This window comes from Lolium perenne, chromosome 2 (genome assembly GCF_019359855.2).
Source record: "Lolium perenne isolate Kyuss_39 chromosome 2, Kyuss_2.0, whole genome shotgun sequence".
NCBI classification, from domain to species: Eukaryota; Viridiplantae; Streptophyta; class Magnoliopsida; order Poales; family Poaceae; genus Lolium; species Lolium perenne.
This window is the reverse complement of record NC_067245.2, coordinates 169,015,943-169,038,182: the sequence shown is the minus strand read 5'-3', so window position 1 is coordinate 169,038,182 and position 22,240 is coordinate 169,015,943.

Sequence of the window (22,240 nt, the reverse complement as noted above, 5' to 3'; positions counted from 1 at the left end):
TTCGTCAATACGAACTGTTCTGTTTTGACAGATTCTGCCTTTTATTTCGCATTGCCTCTTTTGCTATGTTGGATGAATTTCTTTGTTCCATGAATGTCCAGTAGCTTTATGCAATGTCCAGAAGTATTAAGAATGATTGTGTCACCTCTGAACATGTTAATTTTTATTGTCGCTAACCCTCTAATGAGTTGTTCTAAGTTTGGTGTGGAGGAAGTTTTCAAGGATCAAGAGAGGAGTATGATGCAACATGATCAAGGAGAGTGAAAGCTCTAAGCTTGGGGATGCCCCGGTGGTTCACCCCTGCATATATCAAGAAGACTCAAGCGTCTAAGCTTGGGGATGCCCAAGGCATCCCCTTCTTCATCGACAACATTATCAGGTTCCTTCCCTGAAACTATATTTTTATTCCATCACATCTTATGTGCTTTTCTTGGAGCGTCGGTTTGTTTTTGTTTTTTGTTTTGATTGAATAAAATGGATCCTAGCATTCACTTTATGGGAGAGAGACACGCTCCGCTGTAGCATATGGACAAGTATGTCCTTAGTTTCTACTCATAGTATTCATGGCGAAGTTTCTTCTTCGTTAAATTGTTATATGGTTGGAATTGGAAAATGATACATGTAGTAATTGCTATTAATGTCTTGGGTAATGTGATACTTGGCAATTGTTGTGCTCATGTTTAAGCTCTTGCATCATATGCTTTGCACCCATTAATGAAGAAATACATAGAGCATGCTAAAATTTGGTTTGCATATTTGGTTTCTCTAAGGTCTAGATAATTTCTAGTATTGAGTTTGAACAACAAGGAAGACGGTGTAGAGTCTTATAATGTTTTCAATATGTCTTTTATGTGAGTTTTGCTGCACCGGTTCATCCTTATGTTTGTTTCAAATAAGCCTTGCTAGCCTAAACCTTGTATCGAGAGGGAATACTTCTCATGCATCCAAAATACTTGAGCCAACCACTATGCCATTTGTGTCCACCATACCTACCTACTACATGGTATTTCCCGCCATTCCAAAGTAAATTGCTTGAGTGCTACCTTTAAAATTCCATCATTCACCTTTGCAATATATAGCTCATGGGACAAATAGCTTAAAAACTATTGTGGTATTGAATATGTAATTATGCACTTTATCTCTTATTAAGTTGCTTGTTGTGCGATAACCATGTTCACTGGGGACGCCATCAACTACTCTTTGTTGAATTTCATGTGAGTTGCTATGCATGTTCGTCTTGTCTGAAGTAAGAGAGATCTACCACCTTATGGTTAAGCATGCATATTGTTAGAGAAGAACATTGGGCCGCTAACTAAAGCCATGATCCATGGTGGAAGTTTCAGTTTTGGACAAATATCCTCAATCTCATATGAGAAAATTATTAATTGTTGTTACATGCTTATTCATAAAAGAGGAGTCCATTATCTGTTGTCTATGTTGTCCCGGTATGGATGTCTAAGTTGAGAATAATCAATAGCGAGAAATCCAATGCGAGCTTTCTCCTTAGACCTTTGTACAAAGTGCATAGAGGTACCCCTTTGTGACACTTGGTTAAAACATGTGCATTGCAATGATCCGGTAGTCCAAGCTAATTAGGACAAGGTGCGGGCACTATTAGTACACTATGCATGAGGCTTGCAACTTGTAAGATATAATTTACATGATACATATGCTTTATTACTACCGTTGACAAAATTGTTTCATGTTTTCAAAATCAAAGCTCTAGCACAAATATAGCAATCGATGCTTTTCCTCTATGGAGGACCATTCTTTTACTTTCAATGTTGAGTCAGTTCACCTATTTCTCTCCACCTCAAGAAGCAAACACTTGTGTGAACTATGCATTGATTCCTACATACTTGCTTATTGCACTTATTATATTACTCTATGTTGACAATATCCATGAGATATACATGTTACAAGTTGAAAGCAACCGCTGAAACTTAATCTTCCTTTGTGTTGCTTCAATGCCTTTACTTTGATTTATTGCTTTATGAGTTAACTCTTATGCAAGACTTATTGATGCTTGTCTTGAAGTGCTATTCATGAAAAGTCTTTGCTATATGATTCACTTGTTTACTCATGTCATATACATTGTTTTGATCGCTGCATTCACTACATATGCTTTACAAATAGTATGATCAAGGTTATGATGGCATGTCACTCCAGAAATTATCTGTGTTACCGTTTTACCTGCTCGGGACAAGCAGAACTAAGCTTGGGGATGTTGATACGTCTCCGACGTATCGATAATTTCTTATGTTCCATGCCACATTATTGATGTTATCTACATGTTTTATGCACACTTTATGTCATATTCGTGCATTTTCTGGAACTAACCTATTAACAAGATGCCGAAGTGCCGATTCTTTGTTTCTGCTGTTTTTGGTTTCAGAAATCCTAGTAACAAAATATTCTCGGAATTGGACGAAATCAACGCCCAGGGTCCTATTTTGCCACGAAGCTTCCAGAAGTCCGAAGAGGAGACGAAGTGGGGCCACGAGGGGGCCACACCCTAGGGCGGCGCGGCCCCCCCTTGGCCGCGCGGCCCTGTGGTGTGGGGCCCTCGTGTCGCCTCCTGACCTGCCCTTCCGCCTACTTAAAGCCTCCGTCGCGAAACCCCAAGTACCGAGAGCCACGATACAGAAAACCTTACTGAGACGCCGCCGCCGCCAATCCCATCTCAGGGGATTCTGGAGATCTCCTCCGGCACCCTGCCGGAGAGGGGAATCATCTCCCGGAGGACTCTACGCCGCCATGGTCGCCTCCGGAGTAATGTGTGAGTAGTCTACCCCTGGACTATGGGTCCATAGCAGTAGCTAGATGGTTGTCTTCTCCCCATTGTGCTATCATTGTCGGATCTTGTGAGCTGCCTAACATGATCAAGATCATCTATCTGTAATTCTATATGTTGCGTTTGTTGGGATCCGATGAATAGAGAATACTTGTTATGTTGATTATCAAAGTTATGTCTATGTGTTGTTTATGATCTTGCATGCTCTCCGTTACTAGTAGATGCTCTGGCCAAGTAGATGCTTGTAACTCCAAGAGGGAGTATTTATGCTCGATAGTGGGTTCATGCCTCCATTGATATCTCGGGGACAAGGATGAAAGTTCTAAGGTTGTGGATGTGCTGTTTCCACTAGGGATAAAACATTAGTGCTATGTTCAAGGATGTAGTTACTAGTTACATTACGCGCAATACTTAATGCAATTGTCTGTTGTTAGCAACTTAATACTGGAGGGGGTTCGGATGATAACCTGAAGGTGGACTTTTTAGGCATAGATGCAGTTGGATGGCGGTCTATGTACTTTGTCGTAATGCCCAATTAAATCTCACTATACTCATCATAATATGTATGTGCATGGTCATGCCCTCTTTATTTGTCAATTGCCCAACTGTAATTTGTTCACCCAACATGCTGTTTATCTTATGGGAGAGACACCTCTAGTGAACTGTGGACCCCGGTCCAATTCTCTATACTGAAATACAATCTACTGCAATACTTGTTCTCTCGTTTTACGCAAACAATCATCTTCCACACAATACGGTTAATCCTTTGTTACAGCAAGCCGGTGAGATTGACAACCTCACTGTTTCGTTGGGGCAAAGTACTTTGGTTGTGTTGTGCAGGTTCCACGTTGGCGCCGGAATCTCTGGTGTTGCGCCGCACTACATCCCGCCGCCATCAACCTTCAACGTGCTTCTTGACTCCTACTGGTTCGATTAAACCTTGGTTTCTTACTGAGGGAAACTTGCCGCTGTGCGCATCACACCTTCCTCTTGGGGTTCCCAACGGACGTGTCAACCACACGCATCATCGGACTTCCAGAATACTAAACCAATATCCTTCGCATACGCGCCCGAACCAATGGACGCGGAGGATTGGTTGATGGATACTGAGCGAAAGCTCAATACTGTAGGATGCAACGACCTGGAGAAGGTCAGGTACGCAACACACTTGTTGTGTGGACCCGCCGCATCATGGTGGGACAACATAGTAGCCGTTTATCCGGCTGAGAAAGTATTTACCTGGGAGGAATTCAAGAGGAAGTTCAGGGAATCCAATGTCCCTGAGAGCATAGTGGAACTGAAGCGTCGAGAATTTGAAAGTCTCGAGCAGAAAGATAAGGCCATCCTGACCTATTTCAGGGAGTTTTCAAAACTGTCTCGGTATGCTGTTGAGGAGGTCAACACCGAGGACAAGAAGAAGAGGTTCTTGCGGGAATTAAGTCCCCAATTCAAGGTACAGCTCAGGATGATGAGAGCTACTGAATTCCAGGAGTTGGTGGATGCAGCCATCACTTGACTTCAAACAACTGCAGGAGGAAAAGAGAAAGAAGGCCAAATTTGAGCCTAAGCGATATGTCAGCAACAAGCCTAACACTGGCTTGAGTTTCAAGCCAAGGTACAACAACAACAACAATAACCAGAGGAGGAACCAAGGATACCAGTCTGCAAGCCAGATAGTTTGCCGTAACTGTGGAATACCAGGGCACCTTTCGAAGGATTATAAGAAGCCCAGAATAATCTGTTTTGGGTGTCGTCAGGAGGGGCATATGCTTCGGGATTGCCCTAAGAAGAACAATGGTGGAGGACAGTTAGGAGGAGGAGGAGGAAACTGAGGCGGGAATACCGGAGGAAACTGGAAGAATAAGAAACCCTTCGGCAAGTTAAACTGCACCAGCTTGGAGGAGGTGGTGAACTCCGATCAGGCAGTAATAGGTACGCTTCAGATACTTACTCATCCTGGCAAAGTACTTTTTGATACTGGTGCAACTACATCATTCATATCTCAGCAGTTCATCATCAAACATGGGATTAGTTGCACTAAGTTAGATAAAACTATCTCCATACTTTCTGCGGGGGGAACGATAGTAGTAACCCACACCAAACAAGGACAAGTCATTATGATCAATAAATGCGCGTTTGACGCAGACCTGTTCATCTTACCGATGAAGGACATTGATGTCATTCTTGGTATGAACTGGTTAGAGGCAAATGGAGCATTGATAGACTGTGTGAACAAAACAGTGTCTCTCAAAAGCCCCGATGGAAGTACAATGATCTACCAAGGAGATAAACATACCCAGATTGAAGTAGAGCTATAGTTAAACAACATGAAGGAAGTAAAGCTGGAGGATATACCTGTAGTGAATGAATTCCAGGATGTTTTTCCTAAGGAATTACCTGGAATGCCACCAGATAGGGAGATAGAGTTTACTATCGACCTAATTCCAGGAACAGCTCCGATTGCTAAGGCACCATACAAGATGGGGCCTAAGGAGTTGAAAGAAATCAAGGAACAGTTGGATGACTTGGAACAGAAAGGATTTATTCAGGAAAGTATCTCACCATGGGGATCACCAGTGATATTCGTGGATAAAAGAGATGGAGGACAAAGGATGTGCGGAGACTATAGAAACCTGAATAACGTGACTATCAAGAACAAGTACCCACTTCCTAGAATACAAGATCTATTTGATCAAGTTAGAGGCGCGGGAGTCTTTTCTAAAATTGATCTAAGATCCGGTTATCATCAGATAAAGATCAAGAAGGAAGACGTTCCGAAAACAGCCTTTGTCTCAAGGTACGGACATCATGAATACCTAGTAGTACCTTTTGGATTAACCAATGCCCCAGCAATCTTCATGAATCTTATGAATAAGATCTTCATGCCATGTCTAGACAAGTTTGTCATCGTATTCATCGTGATATCTTGATATATTCCAAAGAAAAACTGGACATGATGAACATCTGAGGATAGTGTTGCAAACACTAAGAGAACATCAACTCTATGCCAAATTCAGCAAGTGTGAGTTTTGCCTAGATCAAGTAGAATTTCTTGGTCATGTCATCAGCAAGGATGGGATAGCAGTAAATCCTAGCAAAGTAGCAGCAGTTTTAGACTGGGAAGCACCAAAGACTGTCAAAGAAATCCGAGGATTCCTAGGAATGGCAGGATACTATCGGAGATTCATTGAAGGATTCTCTAAGATAGCAGGACCAATGACTAAGCTGTTAAGGAAGAACACACCATTCGTGTGGTCTGATGAGTGTGAGAAGAGTTTCCAAACTCTGAAAGAGAAACTCACCACATCACCGGTGTTAGCAGTCCCGGAAGTTGGCAAAGATTACACCATGTACTGTGACTCATCCAAACATGGATTGGGTTGCGTACTCATGCAAGATCGGATGGTTATATCCTATGGATCAAGGCAACTCAGACCTCATGAAGTGAACTATCCAACACATGATTTAGAGTTAGCAGCAGTTGTATTTGCACTTAAAACTTGGAGACATTTTCTCTATGGAGCCAAGTGTGAGCTCTATACGGATCATAAGAGTCTCAAGTACTTCTTCACTCAGAAGGAACTCAACATGAGACAGAAAAGATGGCTGGAATTAATCAAGGACTATGATTTGACCATCAATTATACTCCAGGAGAAGCTAATGTAGTAGCAGATGCTTTGAGTAGGAAGAGCACTGGAGGAGTGGAACAAGAAATATCACCGGAGTTGAAGAAGGAAATAAGCCAAGCCCAGATACAACTTTGGGAGAAAGAAGCTCATGAAGGACTATCAGCTTTACAAGTAGCCGACGAACTCAGTGTTAACTTAAAGAATGAGATAATCATGGGTCAATTAGACGATCCATTCATAGTGGAGGAGATGAGATGGATTGATGAGGGAAGACCATCAGAATTTCACCGAGGAGAGTCGGGATCATTATGGTTCCAGAAAAGGATTTGCGTTCCGGATATCGATGAGATCAAGGAAGTTATACTCCGGGAAGCACATCAAACAACATACTCTATACATCCGGGAAGTACAAAGATGTACATGGATCTCAAGGAATTGTTCTGGTGGAATAACATGAAAAGAGAGATAGCACAATATGTGGCGGAATGTCATACATGTCAAAGGGTGAAGGCTGAACATCAGAGTCCGGCAGGAAAGTTGCAACCTTTACCAATCCCAGAATGGAAATGGGAGGAGATAGGTATGGATTTCATCACCGGACTACCCATGACTAATAAAAAGAAGGACATGATATGGGTAGTTGACATAGGCATCCCCAATGGGCCTGCCGAAGATAGTACCCGGGGTTTGTTGAAGGCCCACGTATCGAAGAATAAGAAGATTCGGAAGCCCAAGATGTTATTATGGAAAGCTAGAGTTGTAATAGGAAGTGTAATTTGTAATCTTGCGGGATGGGTCAGAAACCCTCCCGGACTCTGTCAACTTGTGTACCACGAATCCCTCGGCTCCGCCTCCTATATAAGGGGGAGTCGAGGGACAAAGAAAGGATCGAATCGTTGTTTTCTCAAACCCTAGCTTTTGCATTGTCGAGTACTTTTCGGCTGAAACCTTCGAGATCTACTTGCCCTCTACATCCAACGAAATCCCAGTCTACTACTCGTATGCATTGACAAGTTAATACCTTGTCAATTGGTGCCGTCTGTGGGATTTAGAGGCGACAAGGAGCTGATCTCGATGGCACGTTCAAGATCGTCGACTTCGTCGATAGCAAGCAACATCATGGACAGAGGTAAACAGATCGAAACTGGTCTCGTTGATTTTGTTCCTCACCCGCCCTCCCGTTTGGATGCATGTGCGTATCTGGAGGAGACCATGGAGATGATGTTCGGAAGGTTTCACTTCCGCGTCGAGAAAGAAGGAGCGTACCGTCTCGAAGTTCCGATTTCGTCGGGATTATCGGTGGTCGATCCCGATTTTTCAAGCTCAGTGATACGTCTCCGACGTATCGATAATTTCTTATGTTCCATGCCACATTATTGATGTTATCTACATGTTATATGCACACTTTATGTCATATTCGTGCATTTTCTGGAACTAATCTATTAACAAGATGCCGAAGTGCCAGTTCCTGTTTTCTGCTGTTTTTGGTTTCAGAAATCCTAGTAACGAAATATTCTCGGAATCGGACGAAATCAACGCCCAGGTTCCTATTTTTCCCGGAACCATCCAGAACACCCGAGAGCCGCCAGAGGGGAGCCCTGGGGGCCCCACACCACACCCTGGCGCGGCCAGAGGGGGGGCCGCGCCGCCCTATGGTGTGGGCCCCCCAGAAGCCCTCCTGCGCCGCCTCTTCGCCTATATAAAGCCTCCGTCGCGAAAACCCTGATGCGTTCGACGAAACCCACAGAAACCTTCCAGAGCCGCCGCCATCGCGAAGCCAAGATCTGGGGGACAGGAGTCTCTGTTCCGGCACGCTGCCGGAGCGGGGAAGTGCCCCCGGAAGGCTTCTCCATCGACACCGCTGCCATCTCCACCGCCATCTTCATCACCGCTGCTGCTCCCATGAGGAGGGAGTAGTTCTCCATCGAGGCTCGGGGCTGTACCGGTAGCTATGTGGTTCATCTCTCTCATATGTGCTTCAATACAATAATCTCATGAGCTGCTTTACATGATTGAGATTCATATGATGATGCTTGTAATCTAGATGTCATTATGCTAGTCAAGTGAGTTTTACTTATGTGATCTCCGGAGACTCCTTGTCCCACGTGTGTAAAGGTGACAGTGTGTGCACCGTGTGGGTCTCTTAGGCTATATTTCACAGAATACTTATTCACTGATGAATGGCATAGTGAGGTGCTTATTTATATCTCTTTATGATTGCAATGTGTTTGTATCACTACTATCTATGTGCTACTCTAGCAATGTTATTAAAGTAGTTTTATTCCTCCTGCACGTGTGTAAAGGTGACAGTGTGTGCACCGTGTTAGTACTTGGTTTATGCTATGATCATGATCTCTTGTAGATTGCGAAGTTAACTATTGCTATGATAATATTGATGTGATCTATTCCTCCTACATATGCATGAAGGTGACAGTGTGCATGCTATGTTAGTACTTGGTTTAGTCTTTTGATCTATCTTACACTATAAGGTTACTTAAATATGAACAAATTGTGGAGCTTGTTAACTCCGGCATTGAGGGTTCGTGTAATCCTACGCAATGCGTTCATCATCCAACAAGAGTGTAGAGTATGCAGGTGTCTCTGCGGTTATGTGATCACTGTTGCGAGTGTCCACGAGTGAAAGTGTAATCCCAAGGCCTTGTTCCTAAATACTACTGCGTTACTACGCTTGTTTCTTGTTTCACCGTGTTACTACTGCTGCAATACTACCACCATCAACTACACGCCAAAGAAGCTATTTATCGGCACCGTTGCTCTTGCTACTATATATTCATACCACCTGTATTTCACTATCTCTTCGCCGAACTAGTGCACCTATTAGGTGTGTTGGGGACACAAGAGACTTCTTGCTTTGTGGTTGCAGGGTTGCATGAGAGGGATATCTTTGACCTCTTCCTCCCTGAGTTCGATAAACCTTGGGTGATCCACTTAAGGGAAAACTTGCTGCTGTTCTACAAACCTCTGCTCTTGGAGGCCCAACACTGTCTATAGGAAAGGAGGGGGAACGTAGACATCAAGCACTTTTCTGGCGCCGTTGCCGGGGAACAGAAAGCTACACAACAGGGATTTCCTCCCTCGTCAACCACGCGCCAGTCCTGGACAGCATCAAGTATTTTCTGGCGCCGTTGCCGGGGAGGAAAGGTAAAAGGTACTTACACTCCGGATCTCGGCTACTAAGCTATTTCCCGGCGCCGTAAGTACTCGAAGCTATTTCCTTTAGATCCTGCAATTGCAACTTTTTGTTTCTTGTTTACACTAGTAAGGCATAATGGACAACATCTGTGAGCTTTTTATTCTATTTCCTGAGTCAAGACATGAATGGTTTAATGCGAAAATTAAAAAACCCATGGAATCTTATTTGCATGCTAGTAGCAATGATATTAGTATGAACGCTTTGAACACCATTGTTGCTAATGATATGGAAAATTCTAAGCTTGGGGAAGCTGGCTTTGATGAGCATGATATTTTTAGTCCCCCAAGCATTGAGGAGAAAATTTTCTTTGATGATACTTTGCCTCCTATTTATGATGATTATAATGATATTGGTCTTTTAGTGCCGCCTACTATGGAGAGTAATTTTTATGATGATAATACTATGCCTCCTACACTTGATGAGAATAATAATGATAGCTACTTTGTTGAATTTGCTCCCACTACATCTAATAAAATTGATTATGCTTATGTGGAGAGTAATGATTTTATGCATGAGACTCATGATAAGAATGCTTTATGTGATAGTTATATTGTTGAGTTTGCTCATGACACTACTGAAAGCTATTATGAGAGAAGAAAATATGGTTGCAAAATTTTTCATGTTACTAAAACACCTCTCTATGTGCTGAAATTTTTGAAGCTACACTTGTTTTATCTTCCTATGCTTGTTACTTTGCTCTTCATGAACTTGTTTATTTACAAGAATCCTATGCATAGGAAGCATGTTAGACTTAAAAGTGTTTTGAATTTGCCTCTTGATGCTCTCTTTTGCTTCAAATACTATTTCTTGCGAGTGCATCATTAAAACTGCTGAGCCCATCTTAATGGCTATAAAGAAAGAACTTCTTGGGAGATAACCCATGTGTTATTTTGCTACAGTACTTTGTTTTATATTTGTGTCTTGGAAGTTGTTTACTACTGTAGCAACCTCTCCTTATCTTAGTTTTGTGTTTTGTTGTGCCAAGTAAAGTCTTTGATAGTAAAGTCAATACTAGATTTGGATTACTGCGCAGAAACTGTTTTCTTGCTGTCACGAATCTGGGCCTAATTCTCTGTAGGTAACTCATAAAATTATGCAAATTTACGTGAGTGATCCTCAGATATGTACGCAACTTTCATTCAATTTGAGCATTTTCATCTGAGCAAGTCTGGTGCCATTTTAAAATTTGTCTTTACGGACTGTTCTGTTTTGACAGATTCTGCCTTTTATTTCGCATTGCTTCTTTCGCTGTGTTGGGTGGATTTCTTTGTTCCGTTACCTTCCAGTAGCTTTGGGCAATGTCCAGAAGTGTTAATAATGATTGTGTCACCTCTGAACATGTGAATTTTTGATTATGCACTAACCCTCTAATGAGTTTGTTTCGAGTTTGGTGTGGAGGAAGTTTTCAAGGGTCAAGAGAGGAGGATGATATACTATGATCAAGAAGAGTGAAGAGTCTAAGCTTGGGGATGCCCCCATGGTTCATCCCTGCATATTTCAAGAAGACTCAAGCATCTAAGCTTGGGGATGCCCAAGGCATCCCCTTCTTCATCGACAACTTATCAGGTTTCTTCTCTTGAAACTATATTTTTATTCGGTCACATCTTATGTACTTTACTTGGAGCGTCTGTGTGCTTTTGTTTTGTTTGTGTTTGAATAAATTGGATTACATCATGCTTGTGTGGGAGAGAGACACGCTCCGCTGGTTCGTATGAACACATGTGTTCTTAGCTCATAATATTCATGGCGAAGTTTTCTCTTCGTTAAATTGTTATATGGTTGGAATTGAAAAATGATACATGTAGTAATTGCTATAAATGTCTTGGGTAATGTGATACTTGGCAATTGTTGTGCTCATGTTTAAGCTCTTGCATCATATACTTTGCACCTATTAATGAAGAAATACATAGAGCATGCTAAAATTTGGTTTGCATAATTGGTTTCTCTAAGGTCTAGATAATTTCTAGTATTGAGTTTGAACAACAAGGAAGACGGTGTAGAGTCTTATAATGTTTACAATATGTCTTTTATGTGAGTTTTGCTGCTCCGGTTCATCCTTGTGTTTGTTTCAAATAACCTTGCTAGCCTAAACCTTGTATCGAGAGGAATACTTCTCATGCATCCAAAATCCTTGAGCCAACCACTATGCCATTTGTGTCCACCATACCTACCTACTACATGGTATTTTCTGCCATTCCAAGTAAATACTTCATGTGCTACCTTTAAACCTTCAAAATGCTTCTCAATTTGTGTTAATGTTTTATAGCTCATGAGGAAGTATGTGGTGTTTATCTTTCAACCTTGTCATTTACTTTTGACAGACTTTCATAATGGACTAGTGGCACATCCGCTTATCCAATAATTTTGCAAAAAGAGCTGGCAATGGGGTTCCCAGCCCCAATTAATTACAACTCGCATTAATAATTCTCTTCACATGTTTTGCTCTGATTCATCAGCAAAGCAACTTAATTTTGCAAATAGACACTCCTCCATGGTATGAGATTGATGGTAGGCACCCGAGGATTCGGTTAGCCATGGCTTGTGTAAGAAAGGTTGGGAGGAGTGTCACCCATAAATAAACAAAAACTAAAGTACATGTGTAAACAAAAGAGAAGAGGGATGATCTACCTTGCTGGTAGAGATAACGTCCTTCATGGGAGCCGCTCTTGAAAGTCTGGTTGGCGAGGTAGTTAGAGTACCCATTACCATTCGTTGACAACAACAAACACCTCTCAAAATTTTACTTTTATGCTCTCTATATGATTTCAAAACTTAAAAAGCTCTAGCACATGATTTAATCCCTGCTTCCCTCTGCGAAGGGCCTTTCTTTTACTTTATGTTGAGTCAGTTCACCTATTTCTCTCCACCTCAAGAAGCAAACACTTGTGTGAACTGTGCATTGATTCCTACATACATGCATATTGCACTTGTTATATTACTCTATGTTGACAATTATCCATGAGATATACATGTTACAAGTTGAAAGCAACCACTGAAACTTAATCTTCCATTATGTTGCTTCAATGTCTTTACTTTGAATTATTGCTTTATGAGTTAACTCTTATGCAAGACTTATTGATGCTTGTCTTGAAGTGCTATTCATGAAAAGTCTTTGCTTTATGATTCACTTGTTTACTCATGTCATATACATTGTTTTGATTGCTGCATTCACTACATATGCTTTACAAATAGTATGATCAAGGTTATGATGGCATGTCACTCCAGAAATTATCTGTGTTATCGTTTTACCTGCTCGGGACGAGCAGAACTAAGCTTGGGGATGCTGATACGTCTCCGACGTATCGATAATTTCTTATGTTCCATGCCACATTATTGATGTTATCTACATGTTATATGCACACTTTATGTCATATTCGTGCATTTTCTGGAACTAACCTATTAACAAGATGCCGAAGTGCCAGTTCCTGTTTTCTGCTGTTTTTGGTTTCAGAAATCCTAGTAACGAAATATTCTCGGAATCGGACGAAATCAACGCCTGTGTTCCTATTTTTCCCGGAACCATCCAGAACACCCGAGAGCCGCCGTAGGGGAGCCCTGGGGCCCCACACCACACCCGGCGCGGCCGCAGGGGGCCGCGCCGCCCTATGGTGTGGGCCCCCCAGAAGCCCTCCTGCGCCGCCTCTTCGCCTATATAAAGCCTCCGTCGCGAAAACCCTGATGCGTTCGACGAAACCCACAGAAACCTTCCAGAGCCGCCGCCATCGCGAAGCCAAGATCTGGGGGACAGGAGTCTCTGTTCCGTCACGCTGCCGGAGCGGGGAAGTGCCCCCGGAAGGCTTCTCCATCGACACCGCTGCCATCTCCACCGCCATCTTCATCACCGCTGCTGCTCCCATGAGGAGGGAGTAGTTCTCCATCGAGGCTCGGGGCTGTACCGGTAGCTATGTGGTTCATCTCTCTCATATGTGCTTCAATACAATAATCTCATGAGCTGCTTTACATGATTGAGATTCATATGATGATGCTTGTAATCTAGATGTCATTATGCTAGTCAAGTGAGTTTTACTTATGTGATCTCCGGAGACTCCTTGTCCCACGTGTGTAAAGGTGACAGTGTGTGCACCGTGTGGGTCTCTTAGGCTATATTTCACAGAATACTTATTCACTGATGAATGGCATAGTGAGGTGCTTATTTATATCTCTTTATGATTGCAATGTGTTTGTATCACTACTATCTATGTGCTACTCTAGCAATGTTATTAAAGTAGTTTTATTCCTCCTGCACGTGTGTAAAGGTGACAGTGTGTGCACCGTGTTAGTACTTGGTTTATGCTATGATCATGATCTCTTGTAGATTGCGAAGTTAACTATTGCTATGATAATATTGATGTGATCTATTCCTCCTACATATGCATGAAGGTGACAGTGTGCATGCTATGTTAGTACTTGGTTTAGTCTTTTGATCTATCTTACACTATAAGGTTACTTAAATATGAACAAATTGTGGAGCTTGTTAACTCTGGCATTGAGGGTTCGTGTAATCCTACGCAATGCGTTCATCATCCAACAAGAGTGTAGAGTATGCATTTATCTGTTCTGTTATGTGATCAATGTTGAGAGTGTCCACTAGTGAAAGTGTAATCCCTAGGCCTTGTTCCTAAATACTGCTGCGTTACTACTGCTTGTTTACTGTTTCACTGTGTTACTACTGCTGCAATACTACCACCATCAACTACACGCCAGCAAGCTATTTACTGGCACCGTTGCTACTGCTACTATATATTCATACCACCTGTATTTCACTATCTCTTCGCCGAACTAGTGCACCTATTAGGTGTGTTGGGGACACAAGAGACTTCTTGCTTTGTGGTTGCAGGGTTGCATGAGAGGGATATCTTTGACCTCTTCCTCCCTGAGTTCGATAAACCTTGGGTGATCCACTTAAGGGAAAACTTGCTGCTGTTCTACAAACCTCTGCTCTTGGAGGCCCAACACTGTCTACAGGAAAGGAGGGGGAACGTAGACATCACTCAGCATCATCCATCGAGTCAGGCGACGAAGAGATTTCATCGCCACGCTTCATCAGCACTAGAGCAAGAGAAAAACTCGCCAAGATCTTCAACGACATGTCCTTCGAGTCATCCGCGGACTCCTATATAAGCGATGACTCGAGTAGCATCGACAGCTTCGACTTCATCGACAAGTCCATCACTGTTGGAAAGGTCTTCACCAATCTCTACGATGGTGTCACCAAAACCAGCAAGGTGCAGAATCCAAAATATCATCAAATCTACGCCAGTGGCGAAGCAAGTCGCGATCAGGAGGAAACGTCGGAGGCTTTCGACGATTTGGGAAATCCATACGTCGATCCCTCTGACTTAAGGCGAGGTTTGGGCACTAAATATGTCGGGACTACACCACGAATCAGGATTCAACTCCCACAATCAGCATGGGATAGAGCTGCAAGAGCTATGGATGGTTCAGAACCAATGGCGACAACTGCTATGACTGAAGAATTGCAGGCTTACCAATATAGGCTCGCTCGAGCTGCAAGAGAGTTAGAAAAACAGATAGCGGCTTTAAACAGGAGAAGGGAGGCAGCTTCAGCATCAAGCAGGCGAAGAGCAGAGTTGAGTCGACAATCAGGAACTTCGGGAGATAGTCACAGGGAAGCTCGAAGGAGAGCAAGATCTCGGCTGCAAAATATAACTGAAGCTGAAAGAGAGACTTTAGTTCAAAACCTCGACATGTCTTTTATGTCGATAGATATGAGAGGGAACATTATTCCCAAAACACCAGAAGCTGGGTATATGGCGACACAAGCCTTCATCCTCGCGTCTAGGCCACCTCCCGGAGATCCAAGAGAGGCGTTGTACAACATGGCCATGGCAGGATGTGGAGCCATGGGAGCAGCATTCGCAGCCACACCTCCCGAAGAACCTGCAAGACAAAATAGCCCGAGACCTACTACAGTAGTGCAAGATCCACCAGGAGCAAGTGGCGTCAGAGATACGGCGGCCCAGGCCAGGGTAGATAGAGCGCGACAAGAGAGAAAAGAACATCGGCGTTCACCAGAACTCGCCGAAGAAGATATGTGTGGACTCCCATGTTTTACGCGACGGGTCCGAAAAACTCGAGTCCCATCAGGATTCAAGTTACCCGATAACTTCAAAAAGTTCGACGGCCTTCAAGATCCAGAGGATTGGTTAATCGATTACCTCGAGACGGTGAAGCTGATAGGAGGAACCAGAGCAAAACCCATGCAAAGCATCCAAGTACACTTGAGTGGAGCTGCGAGGTCTTGGATAAAGAAACTCCCCCCAGGTTCCATCGACAGCTGGGACAGTTTTGAGGATGTGTTTGTCAAGAACTTCTGATCAACTTGCAAAAAGCCTGCGACACTCGAGGAATTGAGATCATGTCGACAGAAGCATGATGAATCAATGAGGAAGTACATCCAAAGGTGGAACATCATCAAAAACTGGGCAGAAAATATATCTGACGAGAGAGCGATAGACGCGTTTGTTGCAGGAGTTCGACGAGGAGATTTTGTGGAGGACTTGGGAAGAACTAACCCAAGAACAGTATCAGCATTAATGGAAATAGCAAACAGATGGGCAGATGGAGAGGATGCTGTGCATAATAAACGACACAGGTCACCAGAGGAGGACCGCAGTCGAAATTTTCAAAATAGACGACGATTTTCTCGACAATTTTCGGGTTATGATGCACCTGGCCAAATTTCGGCTGGGTTTCGAGCGAGCGCTGGAGGAAACAATAGAGATGAGTATCAAAGGAGCAACGAGCAGCGAGGCGACAATAGAGACGATTCTCGAAACAACAGGCCAATCAATGGGCCTAGGTTTCAGAGACCCTTCGTGTCCCCTGAGGATATGATGAACGGCCCGTGCCAGATGCATTTCTATGTCGACAATAACAGGAAGAGGCAGTCGGGGCATTTGCAGAAGGATTGCCGGAACTTTCAAGCAATGATGAGATTCGCCGGACAAGCCAATACTCAGGCAGCGAGTCGAAACCCTCAGGGACCTAGGAGTGAGATCCACCTACCACCTCCTCCCGCAATTACGAATGAAAATCGACATCAGCTCAGAATTGCGGTAGCACCAGCACCACCACCTTACGTTGATCCCAACTCCCACGGAGCGGTCTCGATGATTCAGAAAGGCAGGCCATCCAATAGAGCGCAGAAGGTAATTTCGCGACAGGTGTTCATGGCAGAGAAGATGCCTCCACCAACAGTCGAGTACCTCAATTGGTCGGGACATGATATTGGCTTCACAATTGCGGATCACCCGCAGCAAGTTCCTCGACCAGGGTAGTCAGCACTTACTTTACCAGCAGTAATTGCAGGATTCGATGTATCTCGAGTATTCATTGATGGAGGCAGTAGTCTAAACCTTATGTACGCAGATACACTAAGGAAGATGAACATATCCTTGGCAAACCTGAAGCCAACGGACACATGTTTCCACGGTATCACACCAGAAAAACCAAGCTACCCATTGGGGAAGATCAATCTCGACGTTCAGTTTGGCACTCGAGAAAACTACAGGATAGAGAGGCTGGAGTTTGAAGTCGTGGATTTCCCGTCACAGTGCCACGCTTTGTTGGGGCGCCCAGCATATGCCAGATTTATGGCGGTACCACATTACACATACTTGTTGTGGAGGATGCCTGGACCTAAAGGGCCAATTACAGTGAAAGGGAGCTTCGCGCTAGCCGATAAATGTGACAAGGATTTTCATCGACTCTCAGAAACCTTCGGGATGCAAGCAGAGTACATGGCATCAAGGCTTACGACCGATTACGATGTGTTGCCAGATGTAGGGAGGCCTAATAAGGAATCAACTTTTAATACTGCAAAGGATTCAAAGGAAGTACAGATCCACCCGACAGATCCGAAGAAGACGACGTCCATCGCGACAAATATGGACCTCGCATAGGAAAGCGCGCTCGTCGAGTTCCTCCGTGAGCACTGGAAAATCTTCGCATGGTGTCCAGCTGACATGCCAGGAGTACCCAGGGAACTTGCCGAGCACCACCTAAACTTGGATCCAATAGCGAGACCAATCAAACAACCTTTGCGGCATTTTTCGGAACCAAACCGCAAGGCTATGCTGTCAGAAATTGACAGACTTAGAGAAGCTGGTTTCATCAAGGAATTACATACAGAAGTCACATGGGTAGCTAACCTAGTGCTGGTGCCGAAGAAAAACACGAAAGTCCTTCGCATGTGCGTCGACTTCACGTGTCTCAATAAACATTGTCCAAAGGATCACTTTCCCCTCCCGAGGATCGATCAAATTATCGATTCCACGGCAGGATGTGAACGTCTTTCCTTCCTGGATGCTTATTCTGGTTATAACCAGATCAGATTAAAAGAAGAAGATGAAGTCAAAACAGCGTTCATCACACCTTACGGCGTGTTTTGCTATCGAACAATGCCCTTTGGTTTGAAAAACGCGGGAGCAACATATCAGCGGATGATGCAGAAGTGCCTAGCAACACAGATCGGAAAAAACGTACAAGTATACATCAACGACGTCGTCATAACGTCAAAAAAGGGGGACATGCTAATCGAGGACTTGAAGGAAACTTTCGACAATCTCGATAAATTCTGTCTCAAGCTGAACCCGACAAAGTGTTCTTTTGGCGTTCCTGCAGGAGAACTTCTCGGGTTCTTAGTTTCAGCAAGAGGGATTGAAGCAAATCCCGATAAAATCCAGGCCATCATAACAATGAGAAAGCCAACAAAGTTAAAAGAAATACAGCAGCTAACCAGGCGAGTCGCAGCTTTAAGCAGATTCGTCGCCATGTTGGGGGAAAAGGCGTTACCATTTTATGCCTTGATCAAGCAGGGAGAGAAGTTCCAGTGGAACGAAGAAGCAGACAGAGCCTTTGAGGATCTCAAACGCAAAATTTCGACACCACCAATCTTGGTGGCGCCGAAAGAGAAGGAACCTTTGTTGTTATACATTGCGGCCACACCTCAGGTGGTAAGCACAGTACTTGTCGTTGAAAGAGAGGAAGAAGGAAAACTTCATGGAGTGCAGAGGCCAGTATACTTCGTCAGCGAAGTTTTATCGCCTTCAAAACAGAGGTATCCTCAGTATCAAAAGCTAGCATATGGAGTGTTTACAACCGCAAGAAAATTGCGGCACTATTTTTCGGCACACCCGATAATAGTGGTCAATGAGGCGCCCTTGTCCAATATAATCAACAATCCAGAAGCTACGGGTCGTGTCTCCCTTTGGGGAATAGAACTTTCCCCTCGGGACATCACGTATGAAAAAAGAAAGGCAATAAAGTCGCAGATTCTACCAGACTTCATCGCAAAGTGGATGGAGTTACAAAATACAGGACCACCGGATTTATCGAGAACTTGGACTATGAACTTCGATGGGTCCAAGAGATTAGAGGGAGCTGGAGCAGGCGTTATACTAATATCACCTGAGGGCGACAAGCTGAAGTACGTCTTGAGGATGACGTTCCCAAACGCATCTAACAATAAGGCAGAATACGAAGCTCTCATACACGGGATGAAGATGGCGAAAGCTTGTGGCGCAACTCGACTAAAAATCTTTGGCGACTCGCAGTTGGTGGCTCAGCAAGTCATGAACCAATGTGATGCAGTCAATGACAGTATGATAGCATACAAAGAGGTGTACAATTAGCTTGAGAAGTTGTTTGATGGATGCAAAGTAAACCACATCAGCAGGCTGAGCAATGATGAAGCCGACGTTCTCGCAAACATCGGGTCACAATGCCTCGCAATTCCACCAGGCGTATTCTGGGAAGAGATAGCAGAGAGATCTACGAAGTCGACAAAACCGAAAAAGAAGGAGAAAGACAAGAAACCCTCGGGGGCTACCAAAGAAGCACCAGAGGAAGAAGAAGAAGAGGAACAAGACTTGGTGATGATGGCGCAGATACCTTGGATGCAGGTCTATATATCATACATACTAAAGCAAGAGATACCCGACGATCCAGTGGAAGCAAGGCGAGTTATCAGGCGATCGAAGGCCTTTACTCTGGTTAAAGGGGAGTTATACAAACGAAGTATTTCGGGAGTACTACAAAGATGCGTTACACCCGAAGAAGGAAGGATGATCTTGAAGGATGTACACGAAGGAATCTGCGGCCATCACGCAAGCAGTCGAGCTATTGCAGCCAAGGTTTTCAGGGCCGGATTCTATTGGTTGACAGCAATAGAGGATGCAAAGGAGATAGTACGAACTTGTGACGCGTGCCAGAGATTCGTCTCGAAACCTCATTCTCCGGCAGCAGAACTGATGCCAATACCATTGTCTTGTCCCTTTGCTCAATGGGCCCTCGATATGGTGGGGAAGTTACATAAAGCTTCGCTAGGAGGATACGAGTATATGCTCGTAGCTGTCGATAAATTCACTAAATGGATAGAAGCCAAGCCGATAAATTCACCAGACGGAGCATCTGCCATCAAATTTGTGAAAAGCATCGTCTTCAGGTTTGGAGTGCCTAATAGCATCGTCACGGACAATGGTAGCAACTTCACATCCAAGGAATTCAAGGCATATTGTGCAGAGGTAGGCATCAAACTACACTTTGCATCAGTTGCGCACCCGCAAACCAATGGCCAAGTCGAAAAAGCCAATGGGATCATCTGCAACGGTATCAAGAAGCGCTTGTTAGGACCACTGGAAAAAGCTCGACACACGTGGCCGGAGGAGTTGCCGGGTGTATTATGGAGTATCCGAACAACACCAAATACAGCGACACAGGAAACTCCGTTTTTTCTGGTCCATGGAGCTGAGGCAGTGCTGCCAATCGAAATAGAGCATGATTCCCCGAGAGTCACAGAATATGACGAGGAAACTTCAAGAAGAGCATTGGAGGATGATGTCGATGCACTAGATGAAGTTCGAGATGAAGTACTATCAAGGGTCACCAAATATCAGCAAGACTTGAAAAATTATCATAGTCGACGCTTGAGACCAAGGTCCTTTCAGGTGGGAGATCTAGTTCTACGACTCAACCAACAGGGTACTGAAAAACTCGAGTCACCATGGCATGGTCGTTACATCGTCACAGAAGTCATGGAAGGAGGAGCATACAGAAGAAAGAACAAGAAGTCAGGGGCTCCCGAGAAAAACCCCTGGAACGTGGCACAGCTAAGGCGTTTTTACGCTTAGTGTCGAAATATAGTCCTCCTTGTAAAAATACAATAACACCCGCGAGTTTTCAGACGAACTCTTTTCCTTTTTTCGGGGCACCGAGTGGGGCCGGGAAAGGTTTTTAATGAGGCGGGCTCACGGGGCTGCAATATAATAAAGATAGTTGAGATATATATTTCTTCGACAGGCCCGGGGGCTTGTGCTTAAGACTTGCAATATATATTTCCGAAAAATATTTCGCCTTGGTGCACAAACACCTCGCAAGATAAACAAAGATACAAGATAGCAATCAACAACAAGGCACGGGGGCTCGTACCCGCAAATATAGCATATTCAATATAATTTAGTTGCCTTGGTTCAAAACCTCGCACATACAATAAAGAAAATCGCCACCGAGACACTCGGGGGCTTGATGAGGAAAAATAAAAACATTTATTGGCTTTACAATATAGAACATGTTCACAACATACAAGAGACAAGTCTCGAGAAAAATTCAACGTGACAAGAGAAAAAGAAAAATGAATTATGGCCTAGTATATTGTCTATGGTCATCCGATTTGAAGTACGAGTACTGTGCTCAGCATAGCTGCCTTTCACGAAGAATTCAGAATCCATCCGAAGAAGTTCATCCATCATATCTTCTGCTACAGGAGTTACATAATCATCAATTTTGCCAACATCCCTTTTCCTTTTCGCCATCTTCGCCAAGCACTTGGTAACAATTTGGCTCATATCAAACATGGGATGGCAGATTTTGATCATCATCATAGCAAACCTGGCGCCAGCAGAAAGTTGCGCCCGAACAAAGCCATGGATTTTCGGAGCATCTCGAAATTTTTCCATCAAGCCAAGAAGAGTATTGGGTGCCTCGTTCCAAGGAAACATCGTTTTGTAAACCAAAGATAATGTTCTAGTACAGAAATCCAGGAAATCGCGAACCTGGCAGGCGCGGTCTTGAAATCTGACAATTTGTCGGGTCCGTTCTGGAGTGGCCCAGAACAGACAACCATGGTCAAGGGAAAGATTGACGAGCAGGTTGGTCCTCGTGTTTACCCTTTCATCTTCAGCCGCAGCATCGAGAAAGGAACCTATTTGATGACATCACAAAAATCTCTAAAAGGATACAGCAGAAAGATAGAAGGAGCTTTGGTTTGAAATAAAATACCGGATATATCGGCAGCGGCCTCATTCATCAATTCAAGCATGGAATTCTCTCGAGCAGTTGCTTTCTCAGCTTCAGAAACGGCGGCTTCCTTAGCAACCATGGCCTCTTGAGCTTGTTGAAGTGCAATTTTTTTTTGCTTCGGAGGCCTTGCGAGATTTTTCCATCATCACAAGTGTTTGCCTCTTCGCATACTGAAGCTGTTGCCGAAGTTCTTCCAAGTCTTGCGACAAATTTTCACTTGAGGAATTTTCACCAAGTTCAGTATTACCGAGAACTTTCCTCGAGCGAGAAGAAGTAGGCAA